This window comes from Macaca fascicularis, chromosome 7, assembly GCF_037993035.2.
Source record: "Macaca fascicularis isolate 582-1 chromosome 7, T2T-MFA8v1.1".
Taxonomy (NCBI): domain Eukaryota; kingdom Metazoa; phylum Chordata; class Mammalia; order Primates; family Cercopithecidae; genus Macaca; species Macaca fascicularis.
Window position 1 is genome coordinate 126,878,857 of NC_088381.1, and position 25,615 is coordinate 126,904,471.

Below are 25,615 nucleotides of genomic sequence, written 5' to 3' on the forward strand. Positions count from 1 at the left end.
ATTTTGTGTTTTCCAAGCACTAGAAACTAGGTGTAAGGAATATAGCATTGAAGAAAAGCCTCTCCTTACACGGAGCTTACTTTCTAGATTCTCTTCACAAAAATGGAATCATTTCATACCTACAATTCTAAAGCCTGCTTTTATTCCATTTAAAGTATATTGCATGCATTGTTATGCTAACTATCGATCTGTGCAGTATTTTCAAATGACTACTTAATAGTTCAGCATTTGTTCCATTATGAATCTAGTTCCATAATAATAAAGTTTCCAGTGTGTTCTGTTATTATTGTACGAATAACTTTTCAAAGGAAATTTCTACACTGACACATAAATAAATTGGCACATTTACTTACTTATACAAACTTCACACTCTAGTGTTCTGTTTTGTTTTGTTTTTGAGACAGGGTCATGCTCTGTCACCCAGGCTGGAGTGCAGTGGCAATATCGCAGCTTACTGCAGCCTCGAACTCCGGGGCTCAAATGATCCTCCCACCTCAGCCTCCTGAGTAATTGGGACCGCCGGCGCATGACACCATGCCTGGTTAATTTTATTTATTTTTTGTAGAGACAAGGTCTCACTGTGTTCCCCAGGTTGGTACCTAACTCCTGGACTCAAGTGATCCTCCTACCTCAGCCTCCCAAAGTGCTCAGATTGCAGGCATGAGCCACCGCGCCTGGCCCACACTCCAGTGTTTTGAGTCCTAGCTCATATACTCCTTTCAAAGTAAACATGTAGATCACTTTACCATTATCTTTATATCTCCTCATATGGATAGTCCATTTTTAAAAAGCAGCTCCCAATTAATTGTTATTATAAACAGCAACAAATATCCCTGTGCATGTACTTACACACATTTATGTGAATATTCATTCCTTTATTTAAACACTTTAAAATTGAAATACGTGCTTGTTATAAAAATTGTAAGTACAGAAATGTATTAAATGAAAAGTATAAGCTACATCCTATCCTTTCTTCCTACTCCTAGTTCAACTCCTTGGAAGTAAACCACAGATATTCTCTGTACATTTATTTTTCATATGAATTTCTTCCACAGATCCCATATGTGCTACCTAGTGTGTTTGATCATATAGTATCCATGCCTTCTCTCCTTCAAAACTGCACCCTGATTTTCAAGAATACCTATTCTTCTTGCACTAAATCTGCTCCAACTACTCCAGCTCCCTTATTTTTCACACAGGTTAAAACAAATTAAAACTATTGCAGCTTGTGGGCCTGTTCACTTGCTGCTTACATAGCCTTGAAAGCTTATCCTCAGATCCCCCTAGCTCCCTCTCTCAACATTTTAGGTTTTTGCTCAGCTTTTATCTTGTCAGTGCAGTATTCCATTACAACCCCATTTATCCCTTTTAAAATGGCAGCCCTAGCCCCACACCTCCCATCTCCCTTCTTGGTTCCACTTTTCTCCAGAGCATTATTCATCATCTGACATTCTATTTTCCTTATGTGAACTTTTGTTTATTATTTGAATTCCCCCATTAGAATGTAAGCTTCATGAGGGTAGGAATTTTTGTCTATTTTGTCCACGGTTATATTTTTCATGCTAGAACATTTATTACCATATAATAAATAAATGCTTAATGAATATTTAATAGATGAATAAATAGCAGTGAAGGGCACACATAAGTTGAGAGCTAACTAGACATTAGTTTGAGTCTCAACTTCACTAAAGCTATATTGATAGCTCTGTGATCTTGGACTAATTTCTTAATATATCTAAACTTCCATTTCTTCATCTGTAATGGAGGGTATTCAAATTAATTGTTTCATAGGGTGTTATGACGATTAACAGAGATTCCATCATGAAAAATGTTTAAGGCAGTACCTGGCACATAGCAAGCACTCAACAAAGCATTTATTCTTCTTCTCCTTCTCCTTCCCCTTCTCCTTCCCTTCCCCTTCCCTTTTCCCTCCTCCTCCTCCTCCTTCTTCGTCTTCTCCTCCTGCTCTTCTTCTTCTTCCCCTTCTCCTCCTTCTACCTCCTCTCAATCCTCCTCCTCTTCTCCTCCTCCTTCTTCTTCTTCCTCCTCTTTCTCCATTTTGTTATTATTATTACAAGATAAAAAGCAAAACCATGTTATTTTTTTCCTTAGAGTTCCAACTTTGTGCATAGCATACAAAGCATGTGGAACCTTTCATGTGCAACAAGCTGACACATGTCACTCTCCAGTGTATCCTAGCACTGCAATGCAGGTAACACTGCCAAATCAGAAGTGTCCTTCTGCTTTGCTCCACCAGAGTAATTTGCTACTAGGGCAGTCATTTGAATATGGGGACACTGTAGCCTCTTTCTACATGGTATGGAATGGCCATAAAGATTGGTCTAAGTTTAGAGTTGCTCATGTTAATGAAAACCTGGAACCTGGGACAGTGCCAACATTTCTGTATTAGTATGTAAAGACATACCTGAGACTGGGAAAAAAGAGGTTTAATGGAATTACAGTTACACATGGCTTGGGAGGCCTCACAATCATGGCAGAAGGCAAGGAGGAGCAAGTCATGTCTTACATAGATGGCAGCAGGCAAAAAGAGAGAGCTTATGCAGGAAAACTACCATTTTTAAAACCATCAGATCTCATGAGACTTATTCACCACCAATAGAACAGTATGGGAGAATGATTTAATTATCTCCCACTGGGTCCCTCCCACAACACGTGGGAATTATGGGAGTACAATTCAAGATGAGATTTGGGTAGAGACACAGAGCCAAACCATATCAGTTTCCTCGAGTGTTTTAGTGATACACTCTAGGTTCATACACTCAAAATATATAGCTATCCCATTCCTAGTTCACAGCAGTAAAGGACAAATTAACAAAAGAAGAAACTCACTTAGTTTCTTGAAATTCAAGAAAAGAGGAAATGACCCATTTGTGTTTCTCACAGACTAATTCCCAGAAACTTCTAGCCAAGACTCAGGCTCCAAGTTTAGGCATTACCATATTTTTCATTCACTCAACAAAGTTTTTTAAATAAACACTATGGGGAAGTCACCATAAAATATGCCATGAAGACTCTTTCTGCCTAAAGAGAATTGTTACTAGTTATAAAAGTCATAAAAGCTATTTATTGAGAAATTATTTTGTTTCAGGCATTCTATGCAGGAACTTAAATCCAAAATGATTGGGGTGTGGCAGATATGATGAAATCTACATTATAGATAAGAAAACTGAGGTTCAAAGAAGTTACCTATGTAAGGTCACAAGATAGATTGTGACTGAGCCAAGGGTCAAACCCAATGCTGAAAAACTCGAAAGCCTACGATTTTTGCAACATTTTATATTGCTTCTGAATATTTTAATCTAGAGGGGAAAAATATAAAAGCTTATCAATAATATGAATTATATATAAGTTATTCAATTGCATCCAAGAAGCATTTATTGAGGATGTAAAGCACTGTTCTGCATTTGAAGGAGGTATAAAGCCTTGAATAAGATAGTCTACCCAGATCTTCTTTAGGGGATTGTACTCTAATATGTACAAATAAGTGCTATAACCGAGTTAGCAGAGAACCTTATTTCTGATTAAAGAAGATCAGAGAAGGTATCACAGATAATGTAAGTTAGCCACTTCTGGAAGGTTATAAGAGTATTTCAGCAAGTGGAGAAGGGTGGGAAAAACACAGCTAAGCACAGACACTTGGTGTGATATTGAGCATGAGTGAGTAGTCTGAAAGGGCAATTACTGTTGCACCAACCTGAAAGAGCTATAAAGAGATTCACTGGCTATAGGAGGCAAGCCACATCATTGCCAGGTAAAGAGTCATGGGAGACTGTAGACCAGGAAGGTTGAGCTGGATGATATCACAGCAAAAATGCAGCAGTTCAGGAAAACCTGGGTGCAGAAGGATTGTGAATCACAGGCTTGCAGTTGCTGGGCCACACGAACTGGAGAGATGTGGTAATAATGGGGAGAAGACTGTGTGTAGAACCAGCCATTCTCAAGGTTCCAGATGGAACTGTGGAGTGGTGATAGGATCATTTCGACAGGCTCAAAATGTCCATTTCTGACCAGCTGTCCCCTGGGTTTGAATCATCAGAATCTTCAGTCTGGCAGTAGGATTACTTTGAAAAGGCTTCACTAGAGTGGGGGCCTGGTTTTTGTTGACAGGAATGGTGTGGAGCAGCCTTAGGTTAATGGTATGACTACTGAAAAGTAAACCCTCAAATGCTAGAGTGTTTTCCCAGGGTACTGTCTTAGCCCCAACAGATCAACAAAGACCTTTTTGTAGAATATTGCCAAAAAAGATGCTTTTGTTTTGAATGCTCTTCTAATGCTTCCTGAAAGTATTAGGTTGGTGCAAAAGTAATTGCGGGGTTATTTTGCCGTTAAAAGTATTGGCAAAAACCGCAATTACTTTTGCACCAACCTAGTATTTGATTGTTCCCTACTTCAAAGTGTTTTATTGATGCCAGAGAAACCTAAGAAATACTCTATGGGGGTTTAACTCAGGTATCTATTGTTTTTTTCAGTTACAAGACCTACTGTTAGTTTAAACCTTGACATAGAAGATAATAGATAAAAGCATACTGTTATTCTGGTAGAAATTAAAAGTAAAATGGCTGCTCAGGTGAGGCTGTACTGTTTTTCTGTTATTCTGAATTGACTGGCAGTTTGATTAAATGTATTATTTTACACTGAAAATGTATACCAATAACTATGGCTATAACATGTTTAATAGTATAATTTATTATGGGTACATTTTGGTTATTGAAAAGATACTGCTTTTAAAATGTTCTTTTTTCTTCTTTTTTGAAACAAAGTCTCACTCTGTTGCTCAGGATGGAGTCAAGTGGCACAGTCTTGGCTCTCTGTAACCTCTGCCTCCTGGGTTTAAGTAATTCTCCTGCCTCAGCCTCCCGAGTAGCTGGATTACAGGCATAGGCCACAATGCCTGGCTAATTTTTGTATTTTTAGTAGAGATGGGGTTTCACCATGTTGGTCAGGCTGGTCTCAAGTGATCCGCCCGCCTCAGCCTCCTAAAGTGCTGGGATTACAGGTGTTAAAATTTGCTTTTTTTTTTTTTTTTTTTTTTGAGACAGAGTTTCACTCTTGTTACCCAGGCTGGAGTGCAGTGGCCCAATCTCGGCTCACTGCAACCTCCACCTCCTGGGTTTAAGAGAGTCTCTCGCCTCAGCCTCCTGAGCAACTGGGATTACAGGTGCCTGCCACCACGCCCAGCTAATTTTTGTATTTTTAGTAGAGACGGGGCTTCACCATATTGGCCAGGCTGGTCTTGAACTCCTGACCTCAAGTGATCTGCCCGCCTCAGCCTCCCAAAGTGCTGGGATTACAGGCATGAGCTACTGCGCCCGGCAAAATGTGCCTGTTCTTGTAATGATGTCTTAAAGTTCTGAACATCACATACAAAATAAAACCAGGTGTTTTCATTCTTAAAGTCCTCACCGGGAAAGAAAGTTCACCTCAGTGCTGCTGAGATTTGCCCCATTCTCTAAAGTGGAAGAAGCTGTGAGGAGGCAGAGTCGAGAGCAGTACTACTTTCAAATCAGGAATCCCTGCCTTAAGGCATTGCCCCAGAGCCATATAACCCACACAGGCTGTTCACCTTTCTTAATGTTAGAACCTGACCTCCTCAAGAGAAGAATCTTGTTAATCATACCAACAACTATTTTGTTCTTTCCGCCTCGTGCTTTGCAAGGCAAAGGGGTGCAGGAATTGGAAGGGAGAGTGGATACTCCTCCTTCTCCTGCTACTACTACTATTGCTACTGCTGCAAACGCTACCAATTCTTTGGCTGCTAGCTTTGTCGGGCATTTTCTATTTGCTATCCCTTACTCTAAGCATTCAAATATACTAATTCAATCTTTATAGTAACTCTATCAAGTAGCTATTTTTAATCTCCATTTTACAGGTGATGATCTGAAACAGAGTGATATGGGTAGGCTTTGTGTCCTCACCTAAATCTCATCTTCAATTATAATCCCCAGGTGATGTGGGAGGGACCTAGTGGAAGGTGATTGGATCATGGGGGCAGTTTCCCCCATACTGTTCTCGTGATAGTGAGGGAGGTCTCACAAGATCTGATGGTTTTATAAATGGCAGTTGCCCCCGGCTCTTTTTCTCTTTCCCACCACCACGTGAAGAAGGTGCTTCCCTTTCTGGGATGATTGAAAGTTTCCCGAGACCTCCCCAGCCATGTGGAACTGTGAGTCTATTAAACCTCCTTTCTTTATAAATTACCCAGTCTCGGATAGTATCTTTACAGCAGTGTGAAAACAGACTAATACACACAGCGAGGATACATAACTGGCCTGAGTTTACACCACTAGTAACTAGTAGAGTGTGGTCTAACTTAATCTACTTTATCAGAAAATGAAAGCATTAACATGTACTCTTTTAAAAATATTTGTTGACATACTCCAACATGTAACTCCATGATAAAATTTCGTCTATGGAGGCTGAATAAACAACTGAGCCACTTGGCCAGCTTTGACCCTCCAATATTTTTCTATCTACAAAAATAGCACAGTTTATCATCTTTTTAAGAATAAGGAGGTTTATAGTTAGAGGCAAAGTGGAGTCATTTTTCTGCTTCCATGACTAGGAATTGGTATCTTTTGTATAGTTGTTTAAAGGTATGTTAATAAACGTGAGGGAATTCACATTGCCTATCTGAAAAGTTAGTTTGGCTTTGTTGTATTGGGTTTCTTTTGGGAGGACATAAAGTGATGTGAATTCTTCTAACCCTCATTCCAGGGTATAAGAAAGAGATAAACAGCAAAGTCCACAAAGGCATACTAATAATTGCCTACATAGTATGTCTGCTTGGGGCAATGATATTTCGAGCCTTGGAGAAAGACTCTGAGGTACAGCAGTGACAGTCGGCCATTAAAAAACTTTCTAATATGATCTGAGAAGATGTCGAGCTTTTTCTGCAGTTAAGAGATTAAGATATGGTTATTGTCAGAGTCATAAGACTGCTATCCATGTAGAAAAGTTGTTTAGTGTAAAAATTCCATGAAATAAATTCCTTCATTGAGGTTCAATACAGTTCAAAACAGGACATTTTGTTTCAGCTGTGGACCAGATAGGAAAGACTAGAGTAAGAGCAAGGAAATCATGCAGACTGGGAAGAAAGATGAAGGTAGCATGTGAGAAGAAAGTAGAAGGAGGCAAAAATCAGAGAAGGAACAAATTACAACCCAATCATTAGATGAGTATAAAAACTAAAAATATTCTGATTGATGTAATCCTGAGAAGTTTCTTTTACCATTGTTCCTTATGAAATTCAAAAGGGTGTTCTGAAAGGAGATAATAATTTGGCAGAAAATATGGCTTATTTTTCTTCCTCTTTTTTCAAAGATTATGATGTTCTAAATTATGGACACATTGCCTTAAGCCTTTCCTTATGGTATCTTTTGTGATAGAGAAAATGTAATTCTAATGAAATTATTGTTATTACTCTTTTCCTTTAGAGTCTGTACAACTTATGCCAGCCATTTCCCAACTTTGATGCCATGAGACATTTCCTTAAACTTTCTTATAAAAGTTTTACAATTTTGCATTTTTTACATTTAAATCATTAATCTATCTAAATTGTGTGTGTGTGTGCATGCGTGTGTGCGTGCATGTAAAGCAAGATCTAATTTTACTTATTGTTCCATATGGAGAGCCAATTGTTCCAGAACAATTTATTGAACAACTATTTCCTCATTTTTAATGTTGTCTATGTCATATTTCAGATTCTCATATGTACATAAATCTGTTTTTGGACTTTTGATTCTGTTCTATTCTGTTTGAATTACAATAGCCTTGGAATAAGTCCTGAAATAAATGTTTTTACTCTTTTGTATGAATATGATGATCAAATTCATACAAATGAATCAAATTCCATGATATACTCTGCTGAAGTTTTGATAGAAATGTCTTTGAATTTGAGGAGAATTATTATATGATGATATTGTACTCTTAAACACAAATAAGGTGTTTCTCCATTTAGGGCTTCATCTATGTTTTTCTAAGTTTTTCAATAAAGATTTATAATTTTTTCCATTAACATGTTTGTACATATTTTATTATCTTTATTTGTAGGTGACATATAGTTTTGTTGCTATTATGGATGACATCTTATCACCACCATCATTATAATAATCAATCACTAGTGTAATATTATTACATATTCTGATTGATTTACTAATTGTCACATTACCACCAATTCGAAGTTTGTGTAGTCTCTTATATTTTCTAAGTAACAATTATGTTGTCTGTGAATAATTGTTTTTCTTTTCTAATTTTATTGGAGGTTTGATGGGGTAATGATATTTATTTTTTAACTCTTTATCTCTAATTTTCAAATTTTTAAAAATCAACTCTGAGGTATAATTTTTATAAAATAAAATCCACTCATATAAAGTATACAGTTTAATGAGTTTTCCATTTTATCCATGATTTTTGATAAAAACCATCAAAATCAAGCTATAGAACATACACATTAACTCAAAAATCTTTCTTAGGCTTTTCTTTTTTTTTGAGATGGAGTCTCGCTGTGTCACCCAGGCTGGAGTGCAGTGGTGCGATCTGGGCTCACTGCAAGCTCCGCCTCCCGGGTTCGCACCATTCTCCTGCCTCAGCCTCCCAAGTAGCTGGGACTACAGGTGCCCGCCACCACGCCCGGCTATTTTTTTTTTTTCTTTTTTGTATTTTTAGTAGAGACGGGGTTTCACCGTGTTAACCAGGATGGTCTCTATCTCCTGACCTCGTGATCCGCCCGCCTCGGCCTCCCAAAGTGCTGGGATTACAGGCGTGAGCCACTGCGCCCGGCCCTTTCTTAGGTTTTTCTAAATTCCCTCTCCCCCAGTCTCAGGCAACCACTGATAGATCTATTTTTACTTGCTATAATTTTGTGTTTTCTAGAATTTCTTATACATGGAATCATCTATTATGCAGGAATCATATATTTATAGTCTTTTACAGCTCACTTATTTCCTTTAGCATGATATTTTTTATATTTACCCATATTATTTCACTTACCAATATGTCATATTTTATTGCTGAGTACTAGTCTATTGTATATCTATACCAAAATTCCATTTATACAAATCGATGAACTTTGAGTTGTTTCCAGATTTGGGCTATCACAAATATTTTTAATGTCTTTTGTGAGGAAACACACTTTCGTTTTTATTTTGAGACGGAGTCTCGTTCTGTCGCCAGGCTGGAGTGCAGTGATGCAATCTCGGCTCACTGCAACCTCCTCCTCCCGGGTTGAAGCTATTCCCCTGCCTCAGCCTCTGGAGTAGCTGGGATTACAGGCGTGCACCACCCTACCCGGCTAATTTTTTGTATTTTTAGTAGACTGAGTTTTACCATGTTGGCCAGGATAGTCTTGCTCTCCTAACATGGTGATCCGCCCGCCTCAGTCTCCCAAAGTGCTGGGATTACAGGCTAAGCCACCGTGCCGGGCCACGAAATGCACTTTTTTGATAATGCCTAGGAGTGAAATTGATATGTGAAATAGTAAGTGTGTGTATAACTCTATAAGAAACAGCCAGAATGGTCTTTCAGAGTGGTTGTATAATTTCACACTCCCATCAACGATACGTCAGAGTTCCAGTTGCTCTGCATCTCCACTGAAATTTTATGTTGTTAGGTGTTGCATTTTAACTGATGTAATGATGATATCTCATTGTGATTTTAATTTGCATTTCTCAGATGATTAATTATGTTAAGCATTTTTATGAATTGGCCATCTTATATCATCTCTTGTGAATTGTTCGTTCAAATATCTCCCTTTTTTTGTTTGACTTCTTAATGCTCTTACATGTCCGTTTTATATAGTTTATTATTTATGTTTATTTATATGATATATTTCAAGTTAGTTTTGGTGAATTGTATGAGTAATCAAAATTTATTGTTCTTGTTGTTTTTAATATGAATATCCTGTTTGTTGTTTCAGAATCACGTTTTTAAAAGACTATATCTTTTTTATGGTTGCATAGTGTTCAAAATGAACAGGATATAACCCCAGAGTACTCAGTGTATGAAAAAACACAAAAATCTCAACTGATGATGAATTCTCCCAGGTTTTGTGTGTCTGAAAAAGTTTTTATTTGCCTTTTTTTAAAATGATATTTTCATTGCATATTTTATTCTGGCCTCGCACCTTAAAGATGTTGTTCCATTGGTTTCTGGTTTGCATTACTTATGACAGGAAGCCTGTTTTTTTTTTTTAAATATATTTCTTGCTCTTTACATACTGTGTCTTTTTTCCTCTGGCTACATTTTAGATAGCTAGTTTTTAGCAATCTGATTATGCTGTGTATGTGTTTTTTGTGTGGAAGGATGTTGGTGGGTGTGTGTGTGTGTGTGTGTATGTCCATCCTGCTGGTGGTTCATTGAGTTTCTTGAAACTAGGTTTATAGTTTTCATAAAATTAGAAAAATTTTAGTCATTGCCCTCGTTTCATCAAATTTAAAATTTTTCAGTCATTATTCTATACCCTACTGTCTCCCAATATACATACTTAATACATTCTATATTTGACTGAGACTCTGATTTTGAGGGGTGTTTTGTTTCTCTGTATGCATCCATTTTGATAAAATCTGCTATGTGTTTATATTTATGAATTTTTTCTTCTACTTGCAATCCCATCTATTGAAATATTATTTTCTATTGTATTTTTTCATCTTTAAAATTTCCATTTGGTTATACTTTTTAAATATTCTATTTCTCCCCTTGTTATGTTAATGCTTCTTATATCCTTTAGGTAGTTTTAATAGCTCTTTTACGATTCTTGTCTGCTAGTTCCATTACTCTGTTATTTATGGGTCTGTTTCTATTGAGTGATTTTTCTCCTGATCATTGGTCATGTTTTCCTGCTTCTTTGTATGTCTAGTATTTTTTCAATTGGATAATGAATATTGTAAATTTTATATTTTAGAGTGCTTGGGTTTATGATGTTTCTTTAGATTCCTGGGACTTTCTCTGGCAGGCAATTTATTACTTAAATATTACTTTCATTTTTTCCAAGATTTGTTTTTAAGCTTATTTCAGGCTTAAAGTAGCCAATATTTTTCTGGGGCTAATTTTGCTGCACTTCTAAGTCCTGGCCTTTCTTGATTCTCTATTGAATTTCCTCAGCATAGAAAATCATCTCTTTACTCTAGCTGAGAAAGCTCAATTTCCAACCCTGTGTGAGCTTTAGGAATAGTTCAGTATATAGGCCCCAGTTATTATTCTTTCCCAATATATGAGTTGTCTGTTACAGCATAACAATATTTCCACAAACTTAGTAGCTCAAAACACATTTATTATCTTGGTTTCTGTGGGTCAGAAGTTTGAGTACAACTTAGCTAGGTCCTCTGCAAGACAGCAGTCAAGATGTCAGACAGGAGTGTGGTCTCATCTGAGGAAAAATCCCCTTGCAAACTCACATGGCCTTTAGCAGCATTCAGTTCCTTGCAAGTGGCCAGACCAGTGATCATAGTTGCTCACTAGCTATCAGCCAGAGGTTATCTCCCAGTCCCTGTTGCATCACCAGTAGGCAGTTCACAATATGGCAGCTTGCTTCTTCAAAGCCAGCAAGGTAGAGACTGCATGGTCTCTACCATGGTTTCTCATGGTGTTTTTGATTTGCATATCTCTAATGATTAGTAATGGTCATGTACATGATTCAATGTATATGATTAGATTACATAAGATTGTAGTGCCCAGTCTCATTCTTTTGCATGTGGATATCCAGCTTCCCAACACTGAATGTTGAAAAGACTATTCTTTCCCCATTAAATAGTCTTAACACCTTTGTCAAAAATTATTTGAACATATATGCAAGGGTTTATTTCTGGGCTGTTTATATTCTATTCCATTGGTTTACATGTCTGTCATTATGCCAGTACCACATTGTTCCGACTCCTATACCTTTGCAGCTTTGAAATTTAAAAATGTGAGACCTCCAGCTTTGTTTTTCAAGATTGTTTTGGCTATTTGGCATCTCTTGATATCCCATACCAAATTGGAAAGAATGTTTCTATTTCTTACAAAAAACTATTGGGATTTTGATTAGAATTTTTAAAAATCTATAAATCACTTAGGGTAGTATTGATCTCATAAAAATGTTAAGCCCTCCAATTCATGAGCAAAGGCCATCTTCCCACTTGTATTTTCTTTAGTTTCTTTCAGCTACATTTTGTAGATTTCCTAGTTTAAGTTTATTCTAAGTATTCTTTTTGATGCTATTACAAACAGAATTGTTTCCTTAATTGCCTTTTTGGATTGTGTCTAGAAATCAACTGAATTTTGTGTTGATACTCTATCCTGCAACTTTGCTGAATTCACTTATTCTGATAGGGTTTTTAATGGAATCTTTAGGGTTTTCTACATACACGATCATGTCATCTATAAATGGAGATAATTTTACTTCAACCTTTCCAATTGGATGCCACTTATTTATTTATGCTTATTTGCTCTGTCTAGGATTTTCACACTATGTTAAATAGAAGTGGCAAAGCAGACATCCTTGTCTTGTTAATCTTAAGGAAAAAGTTTTCAGTATTTTACCATTGAGCATGATATTAGCTGTTTTTAAATATATGGCCTTCTTATGTTTGGTTGGTTTCTCTCTATTCATTAGTTTCCTTTCTATATGGTAGTTTGCTACTTTCTCTAAACATTTAGTATTTTTTTTTTTTTATCATGAAAGGGTGTTGAATTTTGTGAAATGCTTTTTCTGCATCAATCAAGATGATCATATGGGTTTTTTCTTCATTTTGCTAATGTGGTATATTATAGTGACTGATTTTCATATATTTGATTATCCTTGCATTTCAGGAATAATCTCAATTGGACAAGTCATACAATTCTTTTGGTATGCTGTTGAATTCTCTTTGCTAGTATTTTATTGAGGATTTTTGCGCCAGTATTGTGAAGCAAATAACGTCTGTTGCCTATCACCATGAGTAGCAGTTTTAGGACATCAAACTCCTGGATGGTTTGCATGTATCTTCCAACTTGCAAGAAAATTGCCAAGAAAGGCACAGCTTACACAGGCATTGGATGGAGCAATGCTTTACTTACGTAAAGAACAGGCAGAAAAATATCAGCTTAAATGGCAAGCAAGGGTCCTTCATGGCCAACAGATTTTGCCTCACAACTAATGCAAGGAAACTGTCTACTGCAAGCGAAGAATCTTGACCTCTTCCCCATGGGGTCTGAAATATAAAAAGTGAGGGGTGAGCCTGGGCTCCAGTGACACACATGCTTAAGCAGAACAAAGGAGTATACACCAATCCTGCAACAGGGAAAGATATTCCCAAACACCCAAATAATGCCCAGCACAAGCTGCAAGGGCTCCTTATTTTCCTGTAAGGAAATGTTCCAGGCTCACAGCCAGTCTTATGTGACTATGCAGAGGACAAGAATCCGTGCATGACTGCCTTTTCCCACAATTTTCCATCAGGGATAGTGGTCTGTAGTTTCCTTTTCTTGTAATGTCTTTGTATCAGGGTAATGCTGGCCTCGTAGAATACATTTGGAAGTGTATTCTATTCTATTTTTTGAAAGAGTTTGAGAATCATTGGTGTTACGTAGTCTTTACACTGTGTTTGATAGATTAACCAATCATGCCACCTGGGTTTAGGCTTTTCTTCGTTGAGAGATGTTTGATTACGGATTTAATCTGCATACTAGTTATAGGTCTGTTCATATTTTCTTTAATGATTCAGTCTTGGTAGGTAGTGTTTTTCTCAGAATTTATCCATTTTATCTAAGTTATCAGGTTTGTTGGTATACCATGTTCTTAGTACTTTCTTGTAATCTTTTTTATTTCTGTTAAGTTGGTTGTAGTGTCCCCTTGTTCTTTTCTAATTTCATTATTTGACTCTTTCTTTCTTTGTTAATCAATGTAGCTAAAGACTTGTCAATTTTGTCAGTCTTTTGAAGAACCAGCTTTTAGTGTTGTTGATTCACCTATCTTTCTGTTATCTGTTTTGTTTCTCTGCCTTAAGCTTTATCGTTTTTTTCCTTTTACCAGTTTTGAGTTTAGTTTGTTCTTTCTCTAGCTCCTTAAGGTATACATTTAGGTTGTCAATTTGAGATATTTTTAATGCAAGCATTTATAGCCATAAATTTCCCTCTTAGCACTACTTTCACTGCATCTCGTAAGTTTTAGTATGTTATGTTTTCATTTTTATTTGTCTCAATATATTTTCTAATTTCTTTTGTGATTTCTTGACACGTTGGTTGCTTAAGAGTGTGTTAATTAATTTCCACATATTTTTAGGTTTTCCATTTTTCCTTGCTATAATTTTTAGTTTTATCCCATTGTGATTGGAAAAGATATTTTGTATTATTTCAATATTTTAACATTCATTAAGACTTGATTTGTGTCCCAAAATATAGTTGGTCCTGGAGAATGTTACATGTATACTTGAGAAAAATGTGTATTCGGCTGTTGGGTGGAGTGTTCTGTTTATTTTTCTTAGGCCCAATTAGTCTAGTGTTTTTCAATTCCTCAATTTCCTTATTGATTTTCTCTCTGGTCCTTCTATTCATTATTGAAAGTTGGTCACTGACATCTTCTACTATAATTATAGGAAGACCTGTTTTTAATTCTGTCAGTGTTTGCTTCATGCAGTTAGGAGCTCTTATGTTTGGTGCTTATATGTTCATAACTGTTAAATCTTCTAGTAAATTGACCTTTTTATTATTATACACTGTCCTTTCCTGTCTCTCCTCACAGTTTTTAACTTATTCTGTCTGATAGTAGTATAGCCACTTCTCTTTTAGTTACTCTTTGCATGAACTATCTTGTTATCATCCTTTCACTTTCAATCTGTGCATGTCCTTAAATCTAAAGCGAGTCTCTTGTAGAAAACAAATAATTGGATTGTTTTTTCAATCCATTCTGCCAATCTAATGTCTTTGGGAAGTTTAATCCATTTACATTTAAAATACTGATAGGAGAGAGCTTTCTATGTCATTTTGTTGTTTTCTGTGTATTTTACATTTTTACACCTCGTTTCCGTCCTTATTGATTTCCTTCGTGTTTAGTTGATCTCTTTGTAGTGACCAGAGACAAATTATACAATAAACGCATTATACTTTATTAAGAAATCTCTGCCTGTAGTCTCTTGCCCCAAGTGAGTCTGTAGATAATATTTAATAATCTAATGTATAATTTAAAATATTTCTTTTATTTTATGCTCTAATTAGCAGAAAATTGAAGACATTTTGACTCCCTTCTCATTTCCTTTTGAGTACCTTCTGTAGATATTTTATTTGAGATTTAATCATGGATTATTATATACAATATCCCAAAGTTATAACAATCTGTTTTAAACTGATACCAACTTAATGGTTGTAAACAACAGCTGTACTCTTTTACAGCTCTACTCCACTTTTGTTATTGATGTTACAAATTACAATTTCATATATTGTATACCTATTAACAGATTTATAATTATTTTTTATTCTCTTGTCTTCTCTGGTCTTTTTTGGGCATGTATCTTCCCTGAGCCTGTGCACGTGCTTTTTTCTTAATTCCCCCCATTATACACAGCTGTTTTTAAATGTCTTAATTTCCCTATGAGTTTCACCCCTGCATTTTCTCAAGGACTTATATGTTCTACTGTATTTCTCTGTCTGTAGTCTTTTGTTCCAGGTAAATTTGCAGATAATGTTGAAAACTTTAATGTCTGATAATTTAAATTTTTTATTTTATGCCATAATTAGCACAGTACAAATTGTATTATATGATAAATCAAGATTTATTTATTATGTAATTTGTTTCTTGTCACTTCTCTTTGACTTCAAAGTCCATGTTCTTTCTGTTACATCTCATACATGTAGATTTCAATCATGAAAAATAAATGACAAGATCTGAAGGGAATGTAAAAGTTATAGTAGCTGCCATGTTAGGATGATTGAATTATGAGTGATTTTTTTTTCCCCCTTCAAAGAGTTTGCCTAAGATTTTTTTATAACAAAAGCAATAAATTATACAATTTTAAACTCAGAAATGCAGATAAATAGCACAGTAGAGTGGATTGCATTGTTATTTTAAAAATGAATATTATTTTAAAAGATGTTTTACATATTTATATTTTCCTTTCCTCATTTTAAAGCTTTCCTATAGGTAGAGATGATAAATAAATGACCATTTCAAAATCTTATCCTTATTCAAAAGAACAATTTTCAAAGGGGAAGTGAATTTTTCACCCTCAAAATGTGCTATAAAAATCGAAGATAATTCGAATGTTTGTAATTTAAAGTACATTTTTTCCTTGAAAGCAGTGATAATTTTAGAAATCTTTAATTTTACTTTCTGGTTTTATTTATTTTTTTTTTTTTTTTTTTTTTTTTTTTTAAATTTATTTATTATTATTATACTTTAAGTTGTAGGGTACATGTGCATAATGTGCAGTTTTGTTACATATGTATACTTGTGCCATGTTGCTGTGCTGCACCCATCAACTCGTCATTTACATCAGGTATAACTCCCAATGCAATCCCTCCCCCCTCCCCCCTCCCCATGATAGGCCCCGGTGTGTGATGTTCCCCTTCCTGAGTCCGAGTGATCTCATTGTTCAGTTCCCACCTATGAGTGAGAACATGCGGTGTTTGGTTTTCTGTTCTTGTGATAGTTTGCTAAGAATGATGGATTCCAGCTGCATCCAAGTCCCTACAAAGGACTCAAACTCATCCTTTTTTATGGCTGCATAGTATTCCATGGTGTATATGTGCCACATTTTCTTAATCCAATCTGTCACTGAGGGACATCTGGGTTGATTCCAAGTCTTTGCTATTGTGAATAGTGCTGCAATAAACATACGTGTGCATGTGTCTTTATAGCAGCATAATTTATAATCCTTTGGGTATATACCCAGTAATGGGATGGCTGGGTCATATGGTACATCTAGTTCTAGATCCTTGAGGAATCGCCATACTGTTTTCCATAATGGTTGAACTAGCTTACAATCCCACCAACAGTGTAAAAGTGTTCCTATTTCTCCACATCCTCTCCAGCACCTGTTGTTTCCTGACTTTTTAATGATTGCCATTCTAACTGGTGTGAGATGGTATCTCATTGTGGTTTTGATTTGCATTTCTCTGATGGCCAGTGATGATGAGCAGTTTTTCATGTGTCTGTTGGCTGTATGAATGTCTTCTTTTGAGAAATGTCTGTTCATGTCCTTTGCCCACTTTTTGATGGGGTTGTTTGTTTTTTTCTTGTAAATTTGTTTGAGTTCTTTGTAGGTTCTGGATATTAGCCCTTTGTCAGATGAGTAGATTGCAAAAATTTTCTCCCATTCTGTAGGTTGCCTGTTCACTCTGATGGTAGTATCTTTTGCTGTGCAGAAGCTTTTTAGTTTAATGAGATCCCATTTGTCAATTTTGGCTTTTGCTGCCGTTGCTTTTGGTGTTTTAGACATGAAATCTTTGCCCATGCCTATGTCCTGAATGGTACTACCTAGGTTTTCCTCTAGGATTTTTATGGTATTAGGTCTAACATTTAAGTCTCTAATCCATCTTGAATTAATTTTCGTATAAGGAGTAAGGAAAGGATCCAGTTTCAGCTTTCTACTTATGGCTAGCCAATTTTCCCAGCACCATTTATTAAATAGGGAATCCTTTCCCCATTTCTTGTTTCTCTCAGGTTTGTCAAAGATCAAATGGCTGTAGATGTGTGGTATTATTTCTGAGGACTCTGTTCTGTTCCATTGGTCTATATCTCTGTTTTGGTACCAGTACCATGCTGTTTTGGTTACTGTAGCCTTGTAGTATAGTTTGAAGTCAGGTAGCGTGATGCCTCCAGCTTTGTTCTTTTGACTTAGGATTGTCTTGGAGATGCGGGCTCTTTTTTGGTTCCATATGAACTTTAAAGCAGTTTTTTCCAATTCTGTGAAGAAACTCATTGGTAGCTTGATGGGGATGGCATTGAATCTATAAATTACCTTGGGCAGTATGGCCATTTTCACGATATTGATTCTTCCTATCCATGAGCATGGTATGTTCTTCCATTTGTTTGTGTCCTCTTTTATTTCACTGAGCAGTGGTTTGTAGTTCTCCTTGAAGAGGTCCTTTACATCCCTTGTAAGTTGGATTCCTAGGTATTTTATTCTCTTTGAAGCAATTGTGAATGGAAGTTCATTCTTGATTTGGCTCTCTGTTTGTCTGTTACTGGTGTATAAGAATGCTTGTGATTTTTGCACATTAATTTTGTATCCTGAGACTTTGCTGAAGTTGCTTATCAGCTTAAGGAGATTTTGGGCTGAGACAATGGGGTTTTCTAAATATACAATCATGTCATCTGCAAACAGGGACAATTTGACTTCTTCTTTTCCTAACTGAATACCCTTGATTTCTTTCTCTTGCCTGATTGCCCTAGCCAGAACTTCCAACACTATGTTGAATAGGAGTGGTGAGAGAGGGCATCCCTGTCTTGTGCCAGTTTTCAAAGGGAATTTTTCCAGTTTTTGCCCATTCAGTATGATATTGGCTGTGGGTTTGTCATAAATAGCTCTTATTATTTTGAGGTACGTTCCATCAATACCGAATTTATTGAGCGTTTTTAGCATGAAGGGCTGTTGAATTTTGTCAAAAGCCTTTTCTGCATCTATTGAGATAATCATGTGGTTCTTGTCTTTGGTTCTGTTTATATGCTGGATTATGTTTATTGATTTGCGAATGTTGAACCAGCCTTGCATCCCAGGGATGAAGCCCACTTGATCATGGTGGATAAGCTTTTTGATGTGTTGCTGAATCCGGTTTGCCAGTATTTTATTGAGGATTTTTGCATCGATGTTCATCAGAGATATTGGTCTAAAATTCTCTTTTTTTGTTGTGTCCTTGCCAGGCTTTGGTATCAGGATGATATTGGCCTCATAAAATGAGTTAGGGAGGATTCCCTCTTTTTCTATTGATTGGAATAGTTTCAGAAGGAATGGTACCAACTCCTCCTTGTACCTCTGGTAGAATTCAGCTGTGAATCCATCTGGTCCTGGACTTTTTTTGGTTGGTAGGCTATTAATTGTTGCCTCAATTTCAGAGCCTGCTATTGGTCTATTCAGGGATTCAACTTCTTCCTGGTTTAGTCTTGGAAGAGTGTAAGTGTCCAGGAAATTATCCATTTCTTCTAGATTTTCCAGTTTATTTGCGTAGAGGTGTTTATAGTATTCTCTGATGGTAGTTTGTATTTCTGTGGGGTCGGTGGTGATATCCCCTTTATCATTTTTAATTGCGTCGATTTGATTCTTCTCTCTTTTCTTCTTTATTAGTCTGGCTAGTGGTCTGTCAATTTTGTTGATCTTTTCAAAAAACCAACTCCTGGATTCATTGATTTTTTGGAGGGTTTTTTGTGTCTCTATCTCCTTCAGTTCTGCTCTGATCTTAGTTATTTCTTGCCTTCTGCTAGCTTTCAAATGTGTTTGCTCTTGCTTCTCTAGTTCTTTTAATTGCGATGTTAGAGTGTCAATTTTGCATCTTTCCTGCTTTCTCTTGTGGGCATTTAGTGCTATAAATTTCCCTCTACACACTGCTTTAAATGTGTCCCAGAGATTCTGGTATGTTGTATCTTTGTTCTCATTGGTTTCAAAGAACATCTTTATTTCTGCCTTCATTTCGTTATGTACCCAGTAGTCATTCAGGAGCAGGTTGTTCAGTTTCCATGTAGTTGAGCGGTTTTGAGTGAGTTTCTTAGTCCTGAGTTCTAGTTTGATTGCACTGTGGTCTGAGAGACAGTTTGTTATAATTTCTGTTCTTGTACATTTGCTGAGGAGTGCTTTACTTCCAATTACGTGGTCAATTTTGGAGTAAGTATGATGTGGTGCTGAGAAGAATGTATATTCTGTTGATTTGGGGTGGAGAGTTCTATAGATGTCTATTAGGTCTGCTTGCTGCAGAGATGAGTTCAATTCCTGGATATCCTTGTTAACTTTCTGTCTCGTTGATCTGTCTAATGTTGACAGTGGAGTGTTGAAGTCTCCCATTATTATTGTATGGGAGTCTAAGTCTCTTTGTAAGTCTCTAAGGACTTGCTTGATGAATCTGGGTGCTCCTGTATTGGGTGCATATATATTTAGGAGAGTTAGCTCTTCCTGTTGAATTGATCCCTTTACCATTATGTAATGGCCTTCTTTGTCTCTTTTGATCTTTGATGGTTTAAAGTCTGTTTTATCAGAGACTAGTATTGCAACCCCTGCTTTTTTTTGTTCTCCATTTGCTTGGTAAATCTTCCTCCATCCCTTTATTTTGAGCCTATGTATGTCTCTGCGTGTGAGATGGGTCTCCTGAATACAGCAGACTGATGGGTCTTGACTCTTTATCCAGTTTGCCAGTCTGTGTCTTTTAATTGGAGCATTTAGTCCATTTACATTTAAGGTTAAGATTGTTATGTGTGAACTTGATCCTGCCATTATGATATTAACTGGTTATTTTGCTCATTAGTTGATGCAGTTTCTTCCTAGCCTCAATGGTCTTTACATTTTGGCATGTTTTTGCAATGGCTGGTACCGGTTGTTCCTTTCCATGTTTAGTGCTTCCTTCAGGGTCTCTTGTAAGGCAGGCCTAGTGGTGACAAAATCTCTAAGCATTTGCTTATCTGTAAAGGATTTTATTTCTCCTTCACTTATGAAACTTAGTTTGGCTGGATATGAAATTCTGGGTTTAAAATTCTTTTCTTTAAGAATGTTGAATATTGGCCCCCACTCTCTTCTGGCTTGTAGAGTTTCTGCTGAGAGATCTGCTGTTAGTCTGATGGGCTTCCCTTTGTGGGTAACCCGACCTTTCTCTCTGGCTGCCCTTAAGATTTTTTCCTTCATTTCAACTTTGGTGAATCTGGCAATTATGTGTCTTGGAGTTGCTCTTCTCGAGGAGTATCTTTGTGGCGTTCTCTGTATTTCCTGGATTTGAATGTTGGCCTGCCCTACTAGGTTGGGGAAGTTCTCCTGGATGATATCCTGAAGAGTGTTTTCCAACTTGGTTCCATTTTCCCCCTCACTTTCAGGCACCCCAATCAGACGTAGATTTGGTCTTTTTACATAATCCCATACTTCTTGCAGGCTTTGTTCATTTCTTTTTCTTCTTTTTTCTTTTGGTTTCTCTTCTCGCTTCATTTCATTCATTTGATCCTCAATCGCTGATACTCTTTCTTCCAGTTGATCGAGTCGGTTACTGAAGCTTGTGCATTTGTCACGTATTTCTCGTGTCATGGTTTTCATCTCTTTCATTTCGTTTAGGACCTTCTCTGCATTAATTACTCTAGCCATCAATTCTTCCACTTTTTTTTCAAGATTTTTAGTTTCTTTGCGCTGGGTACGTAATTCCTCCTTTAGCTCTGAGAAATTTGATGGACTGAAGCCTTCTTCTCTCATCTCGTCAAAGTCATTCTCCGTCCAGCTTTGATCCGTTGCTGGCGATGAGCTGCGCTCCTTTGCCGGGGGAGATGCACTCTTATTTTTTGAATTTCCAGCTTTTCTGCCCTGCTTTTTCCCCATCTTTGTGGTTTTATCTGCCTCTGGTCTTTGATGATGGTGATGTACTGATGGGGTTTTGGTGTAGGTGTCCTTCCTGTTTGATAGTTTTCCTTCTAACAGTCAGGACCCTCAGCTGTAGGTCTGTTGGAGATTGCTTGAGGTCCACTCCAGACCCTGTTTGCCTGGGTATCAGCAGCAGAGGCTGCAGAAGATAGAATATTTCTGAACAGCGAGTGTACCTGTCTGATTCTTGCTTTGGAAGCTTCCTCTCAGGGGTGTACTCCTCCCTGTGAGGTGTGGGGTGTCAGACTGCCCCTAGTGGGGGATGTCTCCCAGTTAGGCTACTCAGGGGTCAGGGACCCACTTGAGCAGGGAGTCTGTCCCTTCTCAGATCTCAACCTCCGTGTTGGGAGATCCACTGCTCTCTTCAAAGCTGTCAGACAGAGTCGTTTGCGTCTGTGCAGAGGTGTCTGTGTGTCTTAGTTTACTGTGCCCTGTCCCCAGAGGTGGAGTCTACAGAGACAGGCAGGTTTCCTTGAGCTGCTGTGAGCTCCACCCAGTTCGAGCTTCCCAGCAGCTTTGTTTACCTACTTAAGCCTCAGCAATGGCGGGCGCCCCTCCCCCAGCCTCGCTGCTGCCTTGCCGGTAGATCACAGACTGCTGTGCTAGCAATGAGGGAGGCTCCGTGGGTGTGGGACCCTCCCGGCCAGGTGTGGGATATGATCTCCTGGTGTGCCTGTTTCCTAAAGCGCAGTATTGGGGTGGGAGTTACCCGATTTTCCAGGTGTTGTGTGTCTCAGTTCCCCTGGCTGGGAAAAGGGACTCCCTTCCCCCTTGCGCTTCCCAGGTGAGGCAATGCCTCGCCCTGCTTCAGCTCTCGCTGGTCGGGCTGCAGCAGCTGACCAGCACCGATCGTCCGGCACTCCCCAGTGAGATGAACCCAGTACCTCAGTTGAAAATGCAAAAATCACCGGTCTTCTGTGTCGCTCGCGCTGGGAGTTGGAGACTGGAGCTGCTCCTATTCGGCCATCTTGCTCCGCCCCCTCTACTTTCTGGTTTTAAGATCAGATTCTAAAAGGAGGCATGTGTTTTGGTTTTGGTTTTTTTTTTTTTGGTTGTTGTTGTTGTTGGTTTTTTTTTTTTTTTTTTGAGACTGAGTCTTGCTCTGTCACCCAGGCTGGAGTGCAGTGGCACGATCTTGGCTCACTGCAACCAAAGAGGCATGTTTTTAGGTATTAATAAAAAGAAGGTGTTATGGGAAAAATTCACCATATGATTATTTACATTTTATTTCCTGTCTGTAATTTCTTCTTATGAAAGAGAATCAGCACATCATTTACTCACTCTTAATATCAATTTGGATTCTCCATGGTCTTTCCTGGATTGCTCTTCTATTTAATATAATAACCAGCTTCTTGCAAAAAATGGAAACAAACTAAGTAAGAACACATCTGAAACAGAGGGTGTAGAAGAAAAAAGAAGCCAGAGCTTGGAATACAATACTTGTAATAGTTTTCATTCATCAGGACTGCAGAATGTTTCCACAAAGCCTTTTCAAATGTTTCAGAAGAGAAAGGAGGAACAGAAAAATGATCAGATGTTTCTCAGTAAACCTCTTATATGGGTTATAGTTCCACATTAAATTTGTTAATTTTGTCACTTAAAAATAATTTTAAAATATAATGCAAGTCTCAACTTTACTTATTAATCCTCCCCACATCAGCCTCACCCCATATTTGGATGCAGACTGGCATTTTTATTCAATAGCAGCTTATTCTGAAAGCTGTGTTTCCATTTTTCCCCCACCATGTACTTCAGTAAAGGTAGAAATACACATGTACAAATCTGGAGTTATTTTCATTTGGATATATTTTTTATACACATTATTTCTGATTATCAATCTAATTTTCCTTTTTTTTTTTTTTTTTTGAGACGGAGTCTCACTCTGTCGCCCAGGCTCGAGTGCAGTGGCATGATCTCGGCTCACTGCAAGCTCTGCCTCCCAGGTTCACGCCATTCTCCTGCCTCAGCCTCCCAAGTAGCTGGGACTACAGGCACCTGCCACCATGCCTGGCTAATTTTTTTGTATGTTTAGTAGAGATGGGGTTTCACCATGTTAGCCAGGATGGTCTTGATCTCCTGACCTCATGATCTGCCCGCCTCGGCCTCCCAAAGTACTGAGATTACAGGCATGAGCCACCGCACCTGACCTCAATCTAATTTTCTTAAAATTGTATGCATTTTTTTTAGCTCTCTCATATTAACTCAAAAAGTATGGCCTGAGGGATTTGTTGTTTCAGTAACTATGGTCCCTATATCATAGTAGCATCTTTTTTGGGAGAAATTAGGAAACTTAGCCTTTCATCTTATTCAATGTGATGTTTTAAAAAAATTCAAAGTATGAATTCTCTAAATATATACATAGATGCAAACATGGATATAGTTATAGATATGGATGGAAGAACAGGTAGATATAAATGTGTGTGTCTACAGTAATGGATAAATATGAGAGCCAGAGAGCCTCTATGTATCTTATAAAAAGACCCTTGTTTCCTTCAGCAGAAGGGCATAGCTGAGCAAGAGACTGAAAACCTAGTTCTTAGAGTCACAGTGCTCTAGTGACCTTTGAATACTCAAGGCAGATGCATTATGAAAATCCAGGGCCCTAGTGGGCTTCCTGAAACATGAGATTGGAGAAATCTGGATGGATACTCCTAAGGATGTTGACTCTGCATCTTCTACCTCTGGACCCTCTAGCCTTGGAAAGGTGGCCCATGTTTCCCTAATAAGAGCATGTGCTTCTGTTGTGTTACCGTGTTACATCCTCACCTCCTCTCCTGGTTGCCAGACCAATAACTAGAGCTAAATCCCTACACAAACTGTCAAGAAACATGCTGGGTGGGATTAAGGAAAAAAGATACTATGTAATGAGTAATTACAAGAATTCATTGGCCTGTAACTGGGATTGGATTTTGAGGCTACTTGATCAAGGTGCACAAAATATAAAACTGGTCTTGCAAGAAATCACTGGCTTGGTTGCACTTGCTTATGGACGGGATTTAACACCCTGAAAAAGGACTCTAGGGGAAGGGAAAATGTGCTGCTGGCGTGGTTCTTGGAAGCATGGAAAAGTAATGGGAAGCACTGAATGAAATGGGAATTCCCGAGTTGGCCCACCAGATGGTAGGGGGAGGTACAAGAAGGAATGAAGAGGCTGAAGGAAGTGGGCATGCTGGAAGACATATATAAGGCAAGAGACCAACCAGAAATTATGCTCCATGTTCATTACTGGGCACACCAGATTTCCTCTATACTACTTTATATTCCCATTATCTAGCACTAACTACATTTCTCTGACAGTCATGAGCAATCACATAAAACAACAGCATGGCTTCCTTTTTTGCCTTTTACCTCAGTGAAATGTGGACCTCAAAAGCATCAGATGACTGTCTCTACTTCCAGTTTAGTGGAACCATTCTTGTCCTCTAGAAGGGAGCATTCCTCCTCGGATAATAAAATCTGTATCCCATCACAGGCAGGAATATGGGCATGTCATGTAAAAAAAAAAAAAAAAAAAAAAAATTGTGAGTGGATCCTTCCATGTCATTTTGAGAAATGTCACCACCATTCCACAGATCTCAGTCTTCAGTCTGTGAGAGAAAGAACAGTGTTAGGTTTTGAATTAAGGACATACACCACATTGGCAGGAAAACATGCTGACTTTGCAGTGTTTGTTGCCAGCTAGTGTCATAATTTCGCCTTCCATAGATGTTACGTATTTCTTTTTCTTTTTCTCTTTTGAGATGGAGTCTCACTCTGTTGCCCAGGCTGGTATCTGTGCACCTTCTTTGACACACAGTGGAGGTGGGGTAGAGAGAAAAACTGGATTCTTTTTCCTGAAGTACAGCAAATAGGAAATGTCAAGAGTGGGTCATAAAATGGACCCAAGTCAGCAATGACTTGGATCAGGTGCCAGTGACAATGGGTCTCTACATGATATTTTGTAGTCTCCTTATTGGAACACTTACCAGAACAAATGGATCTTATTTTAATGAAAATATTGTTTGTCACCATAATCAACAATGCCTGCTGGCATGTGGGAAGGGTACATAATGAAGTTTTAGAGTTCTGCATACAAAGATGGTAATACAGGATAGGTGAAATATTTC

General features: G+C 37.7%; 1 long non-coding RNA gene across 1 annotated transcript in view; it reads right to left on the reverse strand.

The window, feature by feature from the left end:
• LOC102143571 (uncharacterized) overlaps positions 1–25,615 on the reverse strand; it is a 117,825-nt gene that overhangs the window by 82,538 nt on the left and 9,672 nt on the right. The window contains exons 2-3 of the long non-coding RNA XR_006699574.3: positions 24,858–24,965; positions 13,051–13,184 (exon numbers count right to left, since the gene is read on the reverse strand). This is a non-coding gene — a long non-coding RNA (uncharacterized lncRNA). The remainder of the gene's footprint in view (positions 1–13,050; positions 13,185–24,857; positions 24,966–25,615) is intronic.